Raw genomic sequence first — 19,661 nt, 5'->3', positions numbered from 1 at the left:
TGTTGATGCTTCCACATGTTCTCCCATTGGTCCCTACGTTGGTGCACAAGCCACAATACCTTTTACGGAACTCTCTCCCATTTAATAATTATATTTAATGGGTAAGTCTGACTGTAATCATACATTGTAACCTAAATTATATTGTCTTCTAAATTTTGTCTTCTTGCGTTACTGTGTGAGGTTATACTTGTAAATTTGATTTTTAACTCAAATGTTTTGGTCAAAGGGTATATTAGGAATTTAGTAACAAACCTTTTGAAAAAACTTTATCCCTCCTCTTCTTCCTCACCGAGTGTTTCATCGGCAACGGCTCCATCTATCCTTCCTCCTCTTCGGCGAGTGTTTCATCCGCAACGTCTCCAACATCCTCCTAAGGGCTAGCCACCGGATTTCAGCTAGGAACCGGAGTTTGTGTCAGCGAATTAGGTAAAGGCCTCTCTCTCTCTCTCTCTCTCTCTCTCTCTCTCTCGCTCTAGTCTCGGTGGAACCTTATTGCCATCTATTTTCAATTCAGAATTCCATTCCTCACGTTCCATTAGATACATAGGAAGAAGGAGTGTAACCTAACACTTGAAGTTTCAAGCGCCTTGTTGTTTTCTTTCTCTCCCCCTCTTTTCTTTTTTCAAAAACACTCACCTTTGCCCTGATTTCCATGAATTTAAAACTATTTTTTTCTGAAATGAGTACTATGAATTTATGATGCTTTTGGTCATTTGGTGTTGTTGATGGAAGCGATTTAGTTAAACGAATGATTCCTTTTACCTGCGAGTTAAGTTTTAGGTTATAGGATTTGCTCTAGATGAATCGTACTGCGTCTTAGAATCTTGTGGCCTATTTTAATGACTTGATGGTGTCAATCGGCTTCAATTTGTTGGAAGGTTCTAGTTATATTCTTGCATTAGGCTGCAGATGCTGATGATAATAGCTAACAACTGTGAAATTTTTGTATATTTTGTGTTCGTTGATGATATTGCAACTGATGAGTATGACACGATTAGCATTTTGTTTCCTTTTTAGCGACACAGTTAGGCCATTTGATCCAGAATCAATTATATTAGACTCTATGGAGTTATTATTGAGATGCCATTGTTTTTTTTCTGCTATTTCTCAGTTGCCAAGTTTCTTTTCCATTTGATGTTGGCTTGCAGAGAAGGTGCCAGTCCCTTTGATATTAATCCCAAACTCTGGATTCCCATTTTACAACTGATGATCCCTAGGGGTTTACCTCTTTCCTAATTAATGAAACAAATGAAGAATAGTTACAAATGCAATAATTTGAATTCAAAATTGGAATTCATTTTTTTTAGGTCTTTTTTTTTTTGAACCTAGATTCTGTTCATTGGTTTCTTTGTTCAACAACTGAACCCACCACTTGTTCGATGAAATTCTAGAATAAAATCTATTACAGCCTTGCCAACATTCCTATTCCCCATAACCCTGGCTTGCCCTACACTATCTTCCCACCACTAATCCCTTGTACTCCAGGCTGAGAAACCCCAAACCCTCGGTTATCCTATACTATGCTAATACTGTGGTCTATCCATCATTGATGAGAAGAAAAATGTGATTACCTCATATCTTCAGTAAAAAGGATGAAGGATGTTTTAAAAATGTCAATTGATTATATCTTATAGAGACTTTGTGAACCGGCAACATGCAAGGATAAGTTGAAACCAATAAAACAAACTCATATCAAGACCTAAAGTTATTTTGTAAAGTATTACCAACGTTTACCCATTTATCTTATGTTTACATGATATCCCCTATTTCTACAGTCCCTCCACCTTGTTCTTTGAGTTTTGGAAGATAGATATTTCATAGTGGAATTGCACTTTGTTGAAAGATTCTGATTACATATAAATTTTCTAGCATGAGATGTCTTTTGACATCAAATTGGAATCAGATTGCAATCACTTGACCCTCATACACCATGTAGGGGTAGATTCAATTTTTTTTTTTCTCAATTAAAAATAAAAGGCCATTTTTTTACTTTGCGAAATAACTAGAAAGAGAGCTTTTGGAGCCTCATAGAAGTTGAGTATTAATTTTGTGTTTGTCTAGTTGTAACCCAGCTTGGTTACAAAAGAGTTGCCACTGATTTCTCTTTTTCCCTGTTAGCCTCATGTATAATCTTCCTATTGGTTCATGCTTTAAAAAATGATTTGAGCTGAAGAGAATTCATGCCCCTTGTGCTTTCTATAAAGAGATGGGGCAAGCTCTTTGAGAGATTTTTGTTCATGAAAGGAGAGTTGACTATCTTACCTTTGGTTGCAAAGCCATTTCTGGGGTATGTCTGAATGTAACAAAGTCGGTTACAATGCTATTTGAAAAAGGTAGATTTAATTTTTATGTTTTAAATCTATATGTAAGTTATGCATGTTTGTAAATTAACATCATTTATTATAAATTTAACCTTGACTCTTCTGAACGAAAATATAAAAAATTCAATTTTTTTTTTTTTTTTTTTTTTTTTTTGTCTCTGCTAGTGCTATCATTCCTGTGGTTCGAATTTATATTGCTCGTTCTAATCAGGTACAATTTATGTTTGTCATTTTCCCAGACCTAATTAATTTTTGTTGTTTGATTTTTGTATCCAGTTGGAAAAAGCTTAATCCCTACCTATTTGACAATAGGGCATAACAAATGGATATTGAAGAGGAATTGGTGAGTGTTAAAATTCATTTCCATATTTTGTGGTAATGGTACATGATTTTGTTGAGTTTGAATTTGGTTACTAGTTGTAGTTTGTGTGGTAGTGTATTATCTCTTGTATTATTGTAATCGAAAACCATTTGATATAAATTTTAATTCTCTTTTTTATAGTTTGAACCGTTATTTTCAGAGAGAAGTTTCAATGTTATGAATGATGAGATTAAGGATGGAAACATTGATGATGATGTAGCAGTTATTAATGATGAATCTACTATTTACATAGGTCAATTATTTAAGTCTTGTGAGGAAGCCTTTTCTGCATATAAATTATATGCAAAGATGCATGGTTACTCAGTACCATGGTTTTAAGTATCGGTGCGTATCGTGCCGTATCGATCGATACGTATCCGTATCGGTAGGCATCGGCACGATACATACCGATACGTATCATGAAAATTTTAAAACCCTTATGTATCGATATGTATCCTACGATACACACCGATATGCACCGATACACCACCGATACTCACCGATACTCTATGAAAAATTCAAAATTGAAGTGAAATGTACGTTTCGGTATGTATCGGTATGTATCGGTATGTATCGATACGTATTGGTATGTATCGACCGATACACAGCGATACGTACCGATACGGTCATAAAATGGCCAAAATGGGTAATTTTTTAGAAAAACATAATTTTTTGAGGTGTTTTTGTTCCAAAGTTGCTGCCAACCATTTTTCTCTCTAACTAAAATGGAAATCAAGGTTGGGAACAAGGATTTTACATTTATGGGACAATTACAAACCTTGGATTCTTAGTGCGATACTATCAATTTACTGTTTATGTATAATACATGTTATATATAACTTTTTTTAACTATTTTTTTATGCAAATGTGTATAAAAAAGTGTTTCCTATCCATTTATGTGCGTATCTTTAGCGTATCTTAGCGTATCTCCGATACGATACGATACCCTCCGATACGTATCTTAATTTTGGCCGACCGATACAACGACCGATACCGATACTTTAATCCTTGCTCAGTACGGAAATAACGTTATGTCCGAAAGAGAGGAAAGATTGGAGAAATATATTGGATGGACTTTGTAAGCCATAGATTAGGTACCCCAGGCAAGAAGACTTTGGTTGATGTGATGAATGATAAGAGGAATAGGAAATCATGCCAATGCCATTGTAAGACTCATACGAAAGTAGCTTTGGTCAATAGGGATGGGGTACTTTTATGGCATGTGGTTGCTTTTTCAGAGTCCCACAACATGAATTTTTAAATCAGAATAAAGTTCATCATCTATGTGCAAATAGGTTCATTTCAAAGCATTGCAAGGATTGGTTGTTGGCTCTTGACCAAGCCAAAATCTATGCTCGTCAGAGGTTAATAATGTTAGCTCAAGAGCAAAATGTTCTAGTTCGTTGTTTATCATTCAGTGCGAAAGATGTGCACAATTTTTTAAGTTCAGTGTAGAATCTTGGTAAGAAGCATGATGCAGCGAATTTGATAATGATGTGCATGCAATTAAAGGAGAAGGATCCTTATTTTCAATTTTTGCATGAGGTCGATGAGTAAATCCATTTGAAGCATGTTGCTTGGTCCTATGCGACTTCAATACGTGCTTACCATAATTATGGTGATGTGGCTGTGTTTGACACCACTTATAAACTCAATTCCTATGATATGTCAATTGGTATTTGGGTGGGTGTCAACAACTTTCGATCAACTTGTTTCTTTAGTTGTTGTCTTCTGAGGGATGAGAAAATACAATCATTTGAGTGGGCTTTTAATGTAAGTGAAACATATTTTATTCTAATGTTTAATTATGTAATGCTTTGTTTTGTTGATTGTGATTAACGTACTAACACCTTAAAATGCCGGCATTTTTAAAATTTATGAACAGAAAGGCTCCAAAGTCGATCCTCATAGATCAAGATCTATTAATGAAGGATGATATTCGCACTGTGTTTCGTCACACAAAACATGTTGTGTGCATGTGGCATATAGCGAAGAAATTTCCCAGTCATTTAAGATTTTTTCTAAAATCGCGGCACAATGATTTGAAGAAAAATTTCTAGGGCTTGAATAAAGTGGAGACAGTGGAGGAGTTTGAAGTAGGATGGGATCAATGCTCGAAGAGTAAGGATTGACTACAAATCAGCACATAAAGGATTTGTATGAGGAGCGAGCTAAATGGGCTAAACCTTTTATTAAGCCTTTTTTCTTTGTGGGGATGACGACCACGGGTAGATCAGAGTCTATCAATGCATCTATTAAGAGCGTTATAACGAAGCAAGTTAATTTGTCAGATTTTATGGATTAGGTATGACTTAATTATATATGTGTAGATGCTAAAAAAATAGAAACAATACTTACATATGCTAACTTAAGATGCATTTGGCTGTTAGGTTACATGTACTACTGATTTTTTGGATTATAAGGGTGAAACAATGATGACGAAACAAATGGTGGACAATGTGATTCCTCGAACAAACATTCCAATTGAGTTGCATGCAGCCAAGATTTTGACCCCTTACACCTTCGCCAAATATCAATCTGAGATAGAAGCTTCATTTTCTTATGGATGTTTAGAGAAGGTTCACCTGATTTGTGGTTGGTGAGACATTTGAAGAAGGATAATGGTGGTCAGAAAGTGTCTTATATGCCCAGTGAGGTATCAATACAGTGTTCATGCCAAATGTTTGAGTTCAAAGGAATACTATGTAGGCATGCGGTTGCGGTGTTATTTAGAATCAATGCTTTCCAGACACCTGAGGAATACCTATTGTTTCCTTGGAGGCGCGAGGCTTTAGTACCACTACCTCCCATACTTAGAGAGGTTACACAATCTAGAGAGAGGACTGAAATTGTCCAAGCCCTTGCATTGGAGTTGGTTAGGTTAGCTAAGAAATCTGTGCCCTTACACACTATAGTGATGGAGGTCTTGAGCAAGTCCATAGTAGAGGTGAGGAGCAAAGAAGCCTATGCGGAGGTCAATGATGAGTGCATGGATGGTGGCCATCCAGAGAGAAGTGGTTTGCTAAGTGATCTTGCCACCTCATCAAATGGGATTACACCACCACCCCCAATAGAAAATCCTCCAAGCTCAGCCCCTAAAGGCAGAAGAAAGTTCAAAAGATTGAAGTCTATATTAAAAGTTAGTACTAGGCCTAGACAGTGTAGGGTGAATGGGTGTGGTAGAGTTGGACATGACAGGAGAAATTGTCCATTGCTAAACCCAATCAATTGGTCAGAAGATGCAATGGATTCTAACATCTTGCACAATGTGAGTATCTCTCCTTGAGTCATTATCTTATATCCAAATGGTACTGCTACTCAAGAAATTTCACGAAACAAACATTTCTTGTTGAGTTGTGTCTTGACTTGAGTTTATTTGTTGCAATGATTTTATCGAGATCCTTACAACTTATTCACTCATTTATTAAGAGGTCATCTCTCTCTCTCTCTCTCTCTCTCTATGATATATTAACCAATATATGTTACAAATAGATCAAAAGAATTATACCAATTTCTATAATTTCTTTCACTTCTTTCTATCATACGTTTGATGTGGCATTATCGTGGATTTCAAGGTTGAAGGCGCGGAGCAAGAGAATTACTCAGGGATGGAGTATTCCAATGCGGAAGACTTTGATACAGTAAGTTTACTTTGAATGTATATTACCATGTGCTTGTGCGATCCAAAATGCATGACATTGTAACAGTTTTACCACTTGCTTATGCGATTGGGCTTATGTGGAAGATATGTGGTGAGATTTTGTTAAGCATTTGTATCGCATCTGATATGGCTGGGAGAAGAACAGGTTGAAACTCTATAATGCTATTGAACAAATTTTGAGGAATGTTAAAACCGGCGTTGGTGAGATTCAGCTAATCATGTTCTTATTGTAGGAGTGAGTGAGTGGCCTGAAAGTGGGTTTGACTAACTGGAGGGAGGTCAATCTAAGTTTATCTCATGGTTCAACACTGTCAAGTTCAACACTGTCATTAGAAGAAAACCAGAATTGTTTGGCAGCTGGTTCACCTCATATCTGCATAACTATCAATTGGCATCTGAAATCAATTGGCAGTTGAAAACCAGAAATTCTGTACAACATAACCATCAATTGGCAGCTGGTTCATCTCGTATCTGCATCTGAAATCAATTGGCAGCTGAAAATCAGAACATCTGTACAACATAACCATCAATTGGCATAACCATCAATTGGAAGCTGAAAACCAGAAATTCTGTACAACAATTTGATTATAAGGAATAATAGAAACACATCGTCTAGAGTTGTGGTATCATTAAAGGAAGGAAAAATCATATTGGCATCTATATATATGGTTTCACAATGAGATCAGTGATAAAAAAAAATATATATATATATATTTAATGTATTCACTCAAAAAATCCAATTGAAAAAGGTATATAAGATGTAGGACAACCCAATGATAATAATGAAACAGAAAATGGAATAAGTATTCACCGCTAACAGTTTTCTTTATCCTGAGGGATCTTATAAAGTTAGGAAAGCCTTATTTATCTGATTAAGGTACATATGCAACGAAAGATTCCTTTTGCATAGATTGAAAAGAAGTTACATTAAAAAACTAAATTCCCATGTACTATATGAAGAAACTACGAAAGGAAAAATGATTAAAAAAAGATCTCAAAAGGCAAGTGACTTACCAACATAGTAAAAAAATGAGAACCCCATTGGAGCACCAAACGTTAAAAGATGATAAACTTCAAATAACCCATACAATGTATACTTACATAGTTACACCTCATATAATTAAACATGCATTAAATAGAAAATTATATGATTAAAACTGTTTCAAGTTGATGATCCAAGAGCTTTATAAGCATTCTAAGATAATGTAAAAACAATAGCCATCATCTACTTCAAACAAATGTGTGATTCAGTTCATAATCAAATGACCAAAAAGGATGAGTCAAATATTTCAAATTATGAAGCAGTAAATCAAAAGGGATTTAATCTAATACAAGAAGAAAAAGGAAGTCATTGAAAAGGTGGGTCATATTACATTCATCCATTTAATTTTGAAGTATAAAGTAGTAAATAAAAAAAGGAACACCGAACCAAATAAACCAATTTGCGTAGTAATCCATAACCTGCATTAAATACAACAAATATTAGAAAGAATGAAGTGATTAACATATAAAATAATTGGATTAGGAATATACAAACAAATATAATATTAAAAATACAAGCATAAATAACAAAATTTACATGTAGAACTTATATGAATGGATAAATGACTATGGCTGAGAAGGGCTAACCTTAGGGGTTTCATTTTTCATCTTTGAAGTAAGCTTCCCCATGTTATCAATCATAACTTCTAAGGACTTCCACATTACTTGGATTTCCTCATTGCCTCCACCATGAGGCAAGACATCATGGTCATTACCTATATCACTATTGTTCAATATTCACATCCGGTGTTGTGTCTTCATCAAGATCGGTACCATTGTTGGTTATATCAATGACTCTTTCCTACCATGCTATAGAACCGGGATCAACATTCTCATTATTTGATTCATTCTTAGTTGAAGACCCAATCTCTATCACAGGTGGTCTTTTCTTCACTATCTTTTGGAACTGTGGTCAACTCTTCTTATAGGGGGAGGGGGGATCATGCAATGCACCTTGGACAATTGCAACAACTCAGTACTTGGTTCACCAAAAAAAAAAAAAAAAAAAAAAAAAAAAAAATATAGAGCTACTTAGTAGACATTCAAAAAAAAAATTAAATAAAAACTGAACACTTGTTAGAAACACATAGATAAGTAATAACTCAAAGAATATACCATGCAAAAAATGATGAAACCACTTCACTTACCCTTTGAAATGCTTGATTCAAAGCTACCGAACTTGAACTTTTTATTCCCTTTAATAGGAGACTTACGTTTGCTTCTAGATCCGAAATAATGGCTTGGACTCACCACTTCAGAAGCAAGGGGGGCAGCACGTGTAGCATCATAGTCCATGTTCTCTTCTTCTTTGGAAAGGACATCATCTCTACAAACACTCAAGTTAGGAGATTTAGACGAACGGCCCCTCCTCTTCCTCTTTGGTGTCAGAGTCATTTTTATATGTGGTCACAAAAAGAGAGGTCTTCTTCCTCCTTGGACTCACAGTAGCACTTCTCTTAGGGGTCATAGTAGGGGAGGTACTTCTCCTATGAGGACTCACAGTAGCATTTCTCTTAGGAGTCATAGCAGGGGAGGTACTCTTCCTCCTAGGGCTCAAAGTATCATTTCGCATTGGAGTCACAACAGGGATGGTTGACATTGAATGATTCGCCATCAGAGATATGGTAAGGAGAAGAAACTTTAGGAGATGATACTCAATAATTTTTGAGTATGCAACAGAGATGCCATAAGGAACATCCCAATAAATAGACTATTTAAATGAATTAAAACAGTAACAAATAAGATGCAGCATATCATTGAATAAAAAGTTTCCTAAAACCGTGAAAGCTTCAAATAAAAAGCTTCAACCAATAGATGAATACATTTCTTATTTGCTATCAATTTGCATGCCTAAACCACATAATGAAAAAAAAATCCAAAAAACAAAAATTCATGAATTTTTTACAAAAAATAAGATGGAATCATTCACAGTTTACTCCTTTCAATATCTTTCTCTGCAACATTCCATTTCAGGCATTCTTTCTCTATCGCCCCAAGCTTGTCTCATGTCTTTCCCTTCTCCCTATTTCCTGTTCGTTCTCTCTATCCCTCTTCCATATTTTCTTGTCCTTTACTTTGATTTCCCTCTCTGCCCTCCCTTGAGACATCCTTTCAATCTCTCCCTTTCCCATTGTCTGGTCTCTCTCTGTCTCACTCCCTCCCTGGAATAGCTTTACCACAAAGAAGAAATCCTGTAAATCATTAGCTCCTTTGTTAATCGAGACATTTTGTCTCTTTACCTGCTTCTCTGTCTCACTCCCTCGCTGGAACAACTTTACCACAAGGAAGAAATCCTGTAAATCGTCAGCCCCTTTGTTAATCGAGACATTTTGTCTCTGTCTCACTGCCTCCTCTTTACCTGCTTCTCTGTCTCACTTCGTCCCTGGAACAACATTACCATAAAGAAGAAATCCTATAAATTGTCAGCCCTTTTCAACAAAAAAAAAAAAAAAAAGTAAATCGCCAGCCCCTTTGTTAATTGAGACATTTTGTCTCTTTACCTGCTTTGCATACCTACCATCATTCCATCCTTTCCTAACCGAGACATTGCTCTTACCATTGCATACCTACCTATTGTCCGGTATTGATCAATGCTCCAGCTCACAGATACTTGGGTGATAAGATTTTCACATCAGCATCACAATCTCACATGTGATATCAAGCTCCATAAGAACTCAGATTTCTTATTATCCTATCTTCTATAGTTGGAAACATAGAAATTGTGTATTGTTACTCTTGGAAGAATCAGATTGTAATCCGATCTTCCATAGGTAACTAAATCAGTCTATTATCTCATGTACTCATGTATATATACTATTACCTAGTAAATGAAATACAAGAAATATTTTCTCATTCAATATGGTATCAAGAGCCTAATAGGCCATCGCCCCTCTCTCTCCTTTTTTTTCTTTCTCTCCTCTCTTCCTCTATCTCATCACCATGTCGCAGGAACTTCCCACCATTGAAGCTTCTTCCCCTTATTCTACTCCCAGGTCCTCCCAACCTGCGATCATAGGCATAGTTAGCAAATTCGGATTCGGGAATTATTCGGGCGGAGAATTATTCGGAATAATTCGATTGATTAATTTAAGGACTCGGTCAAAAAAGCTTATTTTTTTTTTTTTTGTTTTTTTTGTTTTTTTTAAATATTGTTTAAGTGGACCGAATAATTCGGTTTAATTCGGATTCGGTCCGAATTATTCGCGTTTTATATTCACTTTTGAAAAAATTATGAATTTTATCGAATTTTATTTTTAATTCGAATTCGGTCAGAATTTTTGATAAAATTCGAAAAAATTTGATTCGGCCGAATAATTCGTGAATTATTCGGCCGAATTGATAACACTGATCATGGGTGCTCAACACTTTGTCTCAATAAAACTCATGTCCAAGAATTTTCTATTTTGGCGTGCTCAAATACGACCCTTTCTCAAGGGACAAAAATTGTTTGGCCATCTCGATGGCACTAAACCCAGACCCACAGATCTCCCTACTGCCTCTGAATGGGATGACCAAGACTCTTTGATAATGAGTCTTCTTATTTCTTCTTTATCCGATGAAGCTCTCCCTCTCATCATCGACAAAGATACGAGCAAAGAAATCTGGGACTCTCTTTGCACTGCCTATGGCTCTGCATCGAATACCAGGATTATGTCACTCAATCTTGCACTTCAGGATCTCTCTCAGAAGTTTGACAAATTTGTCATTAGTCTTGTGCTACGAGCAAATCTCTTTCTGACGAGCTCGCTGCTGCTGGCTCCCCTCTGAAACAAACTGACCTCTATCTCCATATTCTCCGTGCTCTCCGCAAAGATCTTCGTGACATAGTTCCAACCCTGCTCGCATGTTCTGAACCACTAGCCTATTCTGATCTCCTTGGTGTGCTTCTTAGCCATGAGTTCATGAATCAGGCTTCTACTCGCCCAACATCTAGCATTGATCCTCCACCATCCACGGATTCTCCTTCAGCAAACACCGCTCAGTGTGATACCTCTTCCACCTCTCCCTCCTCTTAATCTGGGAAAGGTGGATGTGGTGGTCATGGTGGCCATTTTCACCAGCAAGGTACACGTATGTGGTGCTTCATTTGCAACCGAACCAATTACAACACCAATACCTGTTACTATCGTCCTCCCTCTTACCCTGGCTATCCCTCACCTCACCTCAATCCTACCATACCTTTACTCCCACCCCTCGGCCAGCTGCTCACTTCACCTCCAACCCGCCCCTACTACCTACTCCCTCTTACCCACCATACTATCAACTATCCACCACCCTCATTTGGTACCCCGACACTGGCGTAACCCATCACGTGACTCCTGACATCCATTCTCTATCCTCTTATGATGGCTACAATGGCAATGATTGACTGTAAGTTGGTAATGGTAAGGGCCTCACCATATCCAGTATCGGTTCTTCTTCCTTACCCTCTCTTTCTTCTTCTCATTCCTTTAATTTATGTGAAGTACTGCATGTTCCCTCCATTACTAAACCCCTCCTTTCTGTTCAGCGCTTTGCTCATGACAATAATGTCTTTTTTGAGTTTCACCCCTATCATTTCTTTGCGAAGGATCAGGTAACTAAGAGGATTCTTCTTTTAGGACCGAGTAGTGGTGGCCTTTACACTCTCTCTTCTCTACCTTCTTCTCTTGTTGCTCACGTCGCTACACGTACTTCTCTCCATGGTTGGCATCAAAGACTTGGTCACCCTCATTCTGACCTTCTCAGATTCATGATTGACACTAATGACTTGCCATGTCTCTCTACCAAGCTTCCCTCTGTGTGTCCCGCTTTCCAATTGGGCAAAGCCAGTAGATTACTTTTAAAGCAAACTTACTCTCATAGTTTATTTCCTTTAAATCTGGTTCATAGTGATGTATGGGGACCATCTTCCACTTTATCTGTTGATGGTCACCGGTATTTTGTTTTTTTTATTGATGATAACACTAGATTCATTTGGTTTTATCCTCTTAAATTAAAATCTGAAGTTTTCTCGATTTTTCAACAATTTCAAGCGATGGTTGAAAGGAAATTTTCTAGAAAAATAGAGGCTATTCAAACTGATTGGGGTGGGGAATACCGCTCTCTCCCCCAATTTTTTCGATCCCTTGGCATTACCCATCGTTTGTCTTTCCCTCACACGCATGAGCAGCAAGGTTTTGTTGAACGTCGACATAGACACATTGTTGAGACCAGCCTTACCATGCTTGCTCAAGCCTCCATTCCTCAACGCTTTTAGCATTTTGCCTTTGAATCTGCAGTATATCTCATTAATAGAATGCCAACCCGGGTTTCAAATAATGTTTCCCCCTTTCAATTGGTACATCACAGGACACCTGAATACTCTTTTCTTCGTGTTTTCAGTTGTCTGTGCTTCCCTTATCTCCATCCTTATAATTCCTATAAAATGGATTTTCGTTCTGTTCCATGTATTTTTCTTGGTTACTCTCCTTCTCATGTAGGGTATAGGTGTCTCGATCTCTCTACCAATAGGACATACATCGCTCGTCACATTCGTTTTGACGAGAGTGTATTTCCCTTTGCTTCTCCGCCTCCTATGGTTCCCTCTCCCTGGTCCCACCATCTTCTCCCTAGGCTTCTACCCCCAATAAGGTTCCATTTCATAGTAATCCCTTACCAACACCGCCTCCCTCTCTCCATTGGCTCTCTCGCCTGTCACCCCCCATCACCCCAAACCCCTCCATCACACACTTCCTCCTCATCGCCCTCCCCTACCCCCACAACCCGCACTCGACCACTAAGGGAACTCTAAAATGCCCCAACACCAAATCCTTCTCTCCCACCCTCTGCCTCCACCGTCCCTAATCCTAACCCGGCCCCACCTTCCCTATCACCTGCTCCCCCAGCACGCCTTCACCCTATGCACTTACACTCTCACAAACAACCCCCTACCCCACATGCTTTGACCACTACTGCTCATGCCTTACCTGAACCAACTTGTTTCTTTGAAGCAAATAAGCACCCTCAATGGTGCCTTGCCATGGCTGAGGAGTTTAATGCACTTATAAAAAATGGCACCTGGTCCCTCATCCCACGCCTGTCCCACATGAACCTTGTCAGATGTAAATGGGTATACCGTATTAAGCGCAAAGCAGATGGGTCCTTGGAACGGTATAAGGCTCGGTTAGTAGAAAAACGGTTTCACCAGCAGCACGGGATTGATTATACCGATACATTTAGCCCAATGGTTAAGGCTACCACTGTTCATTCCATACTTGCTATAGATGTCTCTCAAGGCTGGTCACTCCGCCAACTTGATGTCCATAATGCATTCCTGCATGGTCGCCTCATAGAAGAGGTGTTTATGACTCAGTCCCAGGGTTTTACAGATCCCAATCATGTGTGCCACCTACATAGGTCCTTGTATGGCCTCAAACAGGCCCCTCGAGCATGGTTTCACAGGCTCTCCACGTTCCTCCTTCATTTGGGTTTTGTTGCATCACGGCATGATCCATCTTTATTCATTTACAAGTCTAATGGCCATCTCTTGTATCTTTTGGTTTATGTTGATGACATACTTGTCACAAGCAATTTGTCAGCACAGGTCACTGCTCTAATTACCAAACTTGCGGCTGAATTTTCTATCAAAGATCTTGGCCCCTTGGGTTTCTTTTTGGGTATTGAGGCAGTACCACAACCTAACGGTATTCTTCTTTTTTAGTCTAGGTATATCCATGACCTACTGGCAAGCTCAGGCATGACTGATTGCAAACCGGTTCGCACTCCTCTAGCTGTGACAGAACCCACATCGCCTTCAGGGGGTGCTCCTTTTGATGATCCAACTTGCTATTGCTTCATTGTGGGCGCCTTACAGTATGTGACCCTTACCCGTCCAGATGTGGCTTTCACTGTGAATAGGGCGTGCCAACATATGCATGCCCCAACTATGGATCACTGGAGTCATGTCAAGCGCATTCTTCGCTATCTCAAGCAAAGTTGCTCCCACGGTCTCTTGGTTGAGTGCTCTTCCAAAGCCACGCTCCAGGCCTTCTCAGATGCCGATTGGGCTGGTAGCAGTTCTGATCGTCGGTCCACTGGTGCTTATGCCATCTACCTTGGGCCAAACCTGATCTCCTGGTCCTCTCGCAAATAGAAAACTGTGGCTCATTCCTCAACTGAAGCTGAGTACAAAGCATTAGTAGATGCCTCTGCCGAACTCATATGGTTGGAATCTCTATTTCAAGAATTGAGCTTTCCTATTCAAGGCCCCCCAATCCTGTGGTGTGATAATATAGGTGCCACATATTTATCGGCCAATCCGGTGCTCCATGCTCACACCAAACATGTAGAGATTGATTTCCACTTTGTTCGTGAGTGTGTGGCCAACCATCAGCTAACTGTGCAGTTTAGCTCCACAACTGATCAGTTCGCTGATGCTCTCACTAAACCTCTTGCCACTGCCCGATTCCAATTCCTGAGGGACAAGTTGAAGGTTCGGTCTCCTCCACCTACAACTTGAGGGGGTGTATTGTCCAGTATTGATCAACGCTCTAGCTCACAGGTACTTGGGTGATAAGATTTCCACATCAACATCACAATCTCACATGTGATATCAAGCTCCACAAGATCTCAGATTTTTTTATTATCCTATCTTCTATAGTTGGAAACAAAGAAATTGTGTATTGTTACTCTTGGAAGAATCAGATTGTAATCCGATCTTCCATAGGTAACTAAATCAATCTATTATCTCATGTACTCATGTATATTTATTATTATCTAGTAAATGAAATACAAGAAATATTCTCTCATTTGAAACTACCCTAGTTCCTTCCTTTCAAAATGGAGACGTTGCTCTGCATACCTACACTTGTTCCACCGAGACATTGCTCTACATCCTACCCTCTGAATATGAAACGTTGCTCACACTCGTTCCAAGACGTTGCTCTGCATGCCTACCCTCGTTCCATAACCGAGATGTTTTGTCATTGTTTTTGTAAGGCACCAAGACGTTTTGGGATATCTGACTTTTCGTCGCTATTGGCCATTGTTGTGGGTGTTTAGAAAAGCAAGAAAAAAGGTTGTAGCTGGTCAAAATTCAGGAAGTCAAAAGTCCATTTAATAACTTCTCTACTAACACCAAGTGGTGTGTTGAAAAAAATAAATGTTGCTATAAACTGAAATAGAGGTATTGCATAAAAAAAAAAAGTGTAATAGAGGTAACGTACTACTAAAGATATGTGGCCCTTCACTCTTATCTCCCTTCTTGTGACAGTTTTTAAATGTCATCATATTGTAGGAACCGTGCATTAGGGTATTGAGCATGTTAATTTTTTCGTCAGCTACTCTAAGCTGTAGTGGCATATGAATGAAGGCAGTTCCTTATCTTTGTTCAATCTCAATCCCCATTGATAACACTGGACGAAATTTAGCTGCTACCCGGGTTGCAGCCACTTGCTATGGCAGCCAAAGAAATGGAATCTAAAAGGGTATTTTAGAAAATACCATAAGCTATGAGGGTATTTGTGAACCCTAGGGGGAAGTGAATTATTCCATTTCTTTGGCTGCCAACAAGGGGTTGCATCCCGGATAGCAGCCAAATTTTTTCTTATAATATGTCCATTCCTCCCTTAAAAAATTTATTTCAAATTTACACATGCCCATTTAGTGGACGGACAAATCATCTCATTATGTCTGGTTACATGACTTCAATTTTTTTTGAAATAAACCATAGGTCTATTATACATGGTCCACATGTAAATTGAGTCGTGAATCCCACATTCCTATATCCTACTCATATTATATGCCTAGTATTATGGACTTTTAGTACAAACTCCTATTGGTCCTAATGCCTTAATAATAATATAAACCCTGCTGAAGGAAATTTGGCATTGACGAAGTGAAGGGCATGAGGGAGCCATCACAGTTACGGATTGCATTATTTTTGGGAGACTAAACCATTCATATATCCTCGTTTTGACACAAATTTCTCAATATTACCTCAATTAGTTTTGTATAACCCCACTGTTTTATTTTATGTTGAGTTCCAGTTGCTACATACTGTGGTTGTGCATATTCTTAATTCTGCTCTAGTTTTGTTGTCCTAAGGGCTAAGATAGTGACACCAAAAGGATCTGTCAGCAAGAGTTACAGCCGAGATCCTAAAAATGGGGAAGAAGATGACAAAGAAGAGAGAAGAAGAAATGAGCAAGAGGAAGAAAAATACCCTCTTGTTGTAAACAAATCCCAGTTCCCACAACGCTCCTGACAACAAAACCGTATGTTGTCAGGAGGTATACTCTTCTCACGCCCTTAATGTATTTTAGAATTAATATAATAAATTTGAATCTAATGGCTTAGATCAATTTGATTCAATCCAACAATCAAAACTTTAACCCAAAAAAGAGACTTTTACTTCTACATTCACTTTTATCAATTGGTCGGGCTGGGTCGATCTCGGTCGGGCCTAGTCAGGCTTGACTACTTGAAAACCTTGCACCATGAACGCCCATTTAAGTAAACATGTCTAGCTTTGAGGGGCATTGAACTTGAGTTTATAATAAGGTCGGTCTATGTCGATATTTAATCGGGCTATTGTAAATAGGCATTAATCGGGTTACACACCTATTTAAGTTTAAACGGGCTTTAAACGTGTCTACCCTAAAATTATTTTTTTAAGTGGGTTGTAGGACAAAAAAATCTTTCATTTGAACATTAAATCACTAAATAATTCATTACAACCCATTACAAAATAACAAAATTAGAAAATTGACATTACCCCCTAAGTCTGCATCTTACGTAAGAACTATTACCCCCTGATGCAGAGGCTGCCACCATTGTTGTAGAGTTTTTAGAGTTCTTATCCATGAAAAAGGTAAAAGATTGTTTCTTTGTTTATTTTTCTTTTAATTCAGAATCGTGAACCTTCGGTGGGAGGAGCAATCTCGTCTTTAGATAGAAATAGAGAGCATCTTCGTGGGCAAGTAGTTAAAAAAAAAAGGTCAAAGGGTCTTTTCCACCTTTAAACTAATGGTGTTATGCATCAGGGGTACGGTTGATATTTTGAGGAATTTAGGGTGGTTTCTTAGATAAATTTTTAAAATAGGGTTGGTACAAGATAATTTTCCTTTTTTTTAAAGGAACAATTTAACTTCTTATATTATCATGTTATATTAATAATTAATAAACACTAAGGGTGCAGTCTTGGCCGGTACGAGAATTTGGTCTTAGGTCATATCATATTATATAATAATTAATAAAAATGCTAGTGTTTTCAGAAGAGTTTGGATCAGGTCCTCATACGAGAATTTGGTCTTGGGTTCTCATACATCTCTTTTGCCCACACATGTAATCCACTAAATATTATCACCGGGATTGCCTATAATGTTGTTACCACTTTCTTTATCTCTCTCCTTCTCTCGCTCTTCCGACTTATTTTCCTCTTATCTCTCTTTTGAACTTAAATGCAATACATTATTTCTTTTTATATATAAAAAAATTATTTGATATTTTTATTTAAATTATTGCTTCTTATTTTAATTAATTGAATTCAACAATACTTATACAAAATGTTCTCTCTCTACTTATGTTGATCCGATAGAACATCAATATCGATTTAACATAATACTGGTTCGATCCAATCTGATACTGATCAATTAGATCGGTACTAAAATCCTAACTCTAGAATACCCATTTGATAACTCTATATGTGGAGTAATCTCGTTTTCTTTTAACCACAGTGATCCATTCATCATAGGCTTCATTAAATGGTAGAGGATATAGAAGGGTATTTTGGACTTGTACTAAGACCCCATAGCGATTTGTGAACCCTAGGATGGTAGGTGAACCATCCTCTATAAATGAGTAAAATTTCTTATTTTTTCTATTTTTTTTTTATTTGATTGCTTTGTATTAGTATGATAGAGATTAGTTTTAAGTGAGTTTTAAAATAAAAATGTTAGTGAAAATTTTGAGAGAGAGAGAGAGAGAGAGAGAGAGAGAGAATGAACTTAAAAAAAGAAAAAAGGGAAAGAGATATAAGGAGTCGGCTATTTTGTAGGATTAAAATAAATCTATTTTGTAGGATTGATAATAAATCAATGCTAAATTATAATTAAAAAAATGATAAACCGTGAGGAGAGAGAGAGAGAGAGAGAGAGAGAGAGAGAGAAAAAGAAAGGGAGAGAAAATAAGAAGAGATTGGTAGTGAGTCAAAAATTTAGGAGAGATAATAAGTGGGTTACACATGTTCACCTCTTAATTGTACGAGAATCGAAACTCAGATTCTTGTACAAGGACTTGATCTGAACACTTTTCAGAAAAGTTAAAATCTAGGAAGATGACAAGTGGCAATATTATAGGTTTGGTATTACTGAAGTGATAACAAGTGGAATATTGTAATTGTATTATATTTTATAGGTTGCTTCTAAGGGTTTTGGAACTGATTTTGGTCAATATCAATTTGATTTGGATTTGGATTTGGATTGGTATTGGCAACTATTGATTTGATCTTAGATTCGTGTTTAAAATTGATCCTAGGGTTTTTTGGATTGGATTGTGGGCTTTAAGATTTGAATGTCTATTCTAGAATTTTTGGGTCCAATTTCGATTTGATTTGAATCAAACTTTGTAAGGACTAGTTCGATGTCAGATTCTAATTTAAAATCCTTGATCGATTTGGCCAATTCGGATCAATCCTAATCCCGGTCATTATAAAACAACCAAATCTAGGGTTTTTGGTATTGACTGTTTTCAGAACCTGAGGCAGTTTTGGGATTGATTATGACTGATTAGGATCTAATACGGACCAAAATCAATAGGGACCAATTCACTCTTTGATTTTGAGTTAAAATCTTGGTATTAGTCAATATGGAATGGAATTGGTCATGAATTATCCAACTCATGCAGTTCTAGAATAGTTAATTTAGAATTGGAAATCACTAGAGAGATCATTTTAATCATTGGTTTCGAGTCTAAAATCATTGGTTGAATCGACCATAGCAATCCCTATTCAAGCTGTTCTGGAATGATCGATTATAGGGCTTTTGTGGCTAATTCCAACCATTTTCAATTATCCATTGTCAATTAGTGATTAGATTTTGGTTGGGTTGATCTAGATTCTGTCTAATATTAGGCCAAACAGAAATAAAAGTTCAATTTCAGTCCAGATCGGTGTGGTTTTTATTGGGGTGACTTAATGACCTCTTATCAATAATATGTTCTCCCCATGAGTTTTTTAGTTTTTATAAGCTTTTTTTTTCTATGGTTTCGATTCGATTGATCTTGTCTGATTCGAATTCCTATCGGTTAGATAAGAACT

At 37.5% G+C, this 19,661-nt stretch overlaps 2 long non-coding RNA genes across 2 annotated transcripts; one reads left to right on the top strand and one right to left on the bottom strand.

Moving 5' to 3' along the window:
• Positions 1-274: 274 nt before the first annotated feature.
• On the top strand, positions 275-6,527 carry LOC122085587. The gene is made up of 3 exons (XR_006142164.1): positions 275-426; positions 2,598-2,664; positions 6,258-6,527. It is a non-coding gene; the product is annotated as an uncharacterized LOC122085587 (long non-coding RNA).
• A 1,045-nt stretch (positions 6,528-7,572) lies between these two features.
• Positions 7,573-9,720, bottom strand: LOC122085584. The gene is made up of 2 exons (XR_006142163.1): positions 9,315-9,720; positions 7,573-7,804 (listed from the first exon to the last, which is right to left on the bottom strand). It is a non-coding gene; the product is annotated as an uncharacterized LOC122085584 (long non-coding RNA).
• Positions 9,721-19,661: the final 9,941 nt, after the last annotated feature.

This window comes from Macadamia integrifolia, chromosome 8 (assembly GCF_013358625.1).
Source record: "Macadamia integrifolia cultivar HAES 741 chromosome 8, SCU_Mint_v3, whole genome shotgun sequence".
In the NCBI taxonomy this organism is placed as follows: Eukaryota; Viridiplantae; Streptophyta; class Magnoliopsida; order Proteales; family Proteaceae; genus Macadamia; species Macadamia integrifolia.
The sequence above is the reverse complement of the archived record's forward strand: the minus strand, read 5'-3'. Positions and strand labels throughout refer to the sequence as shown.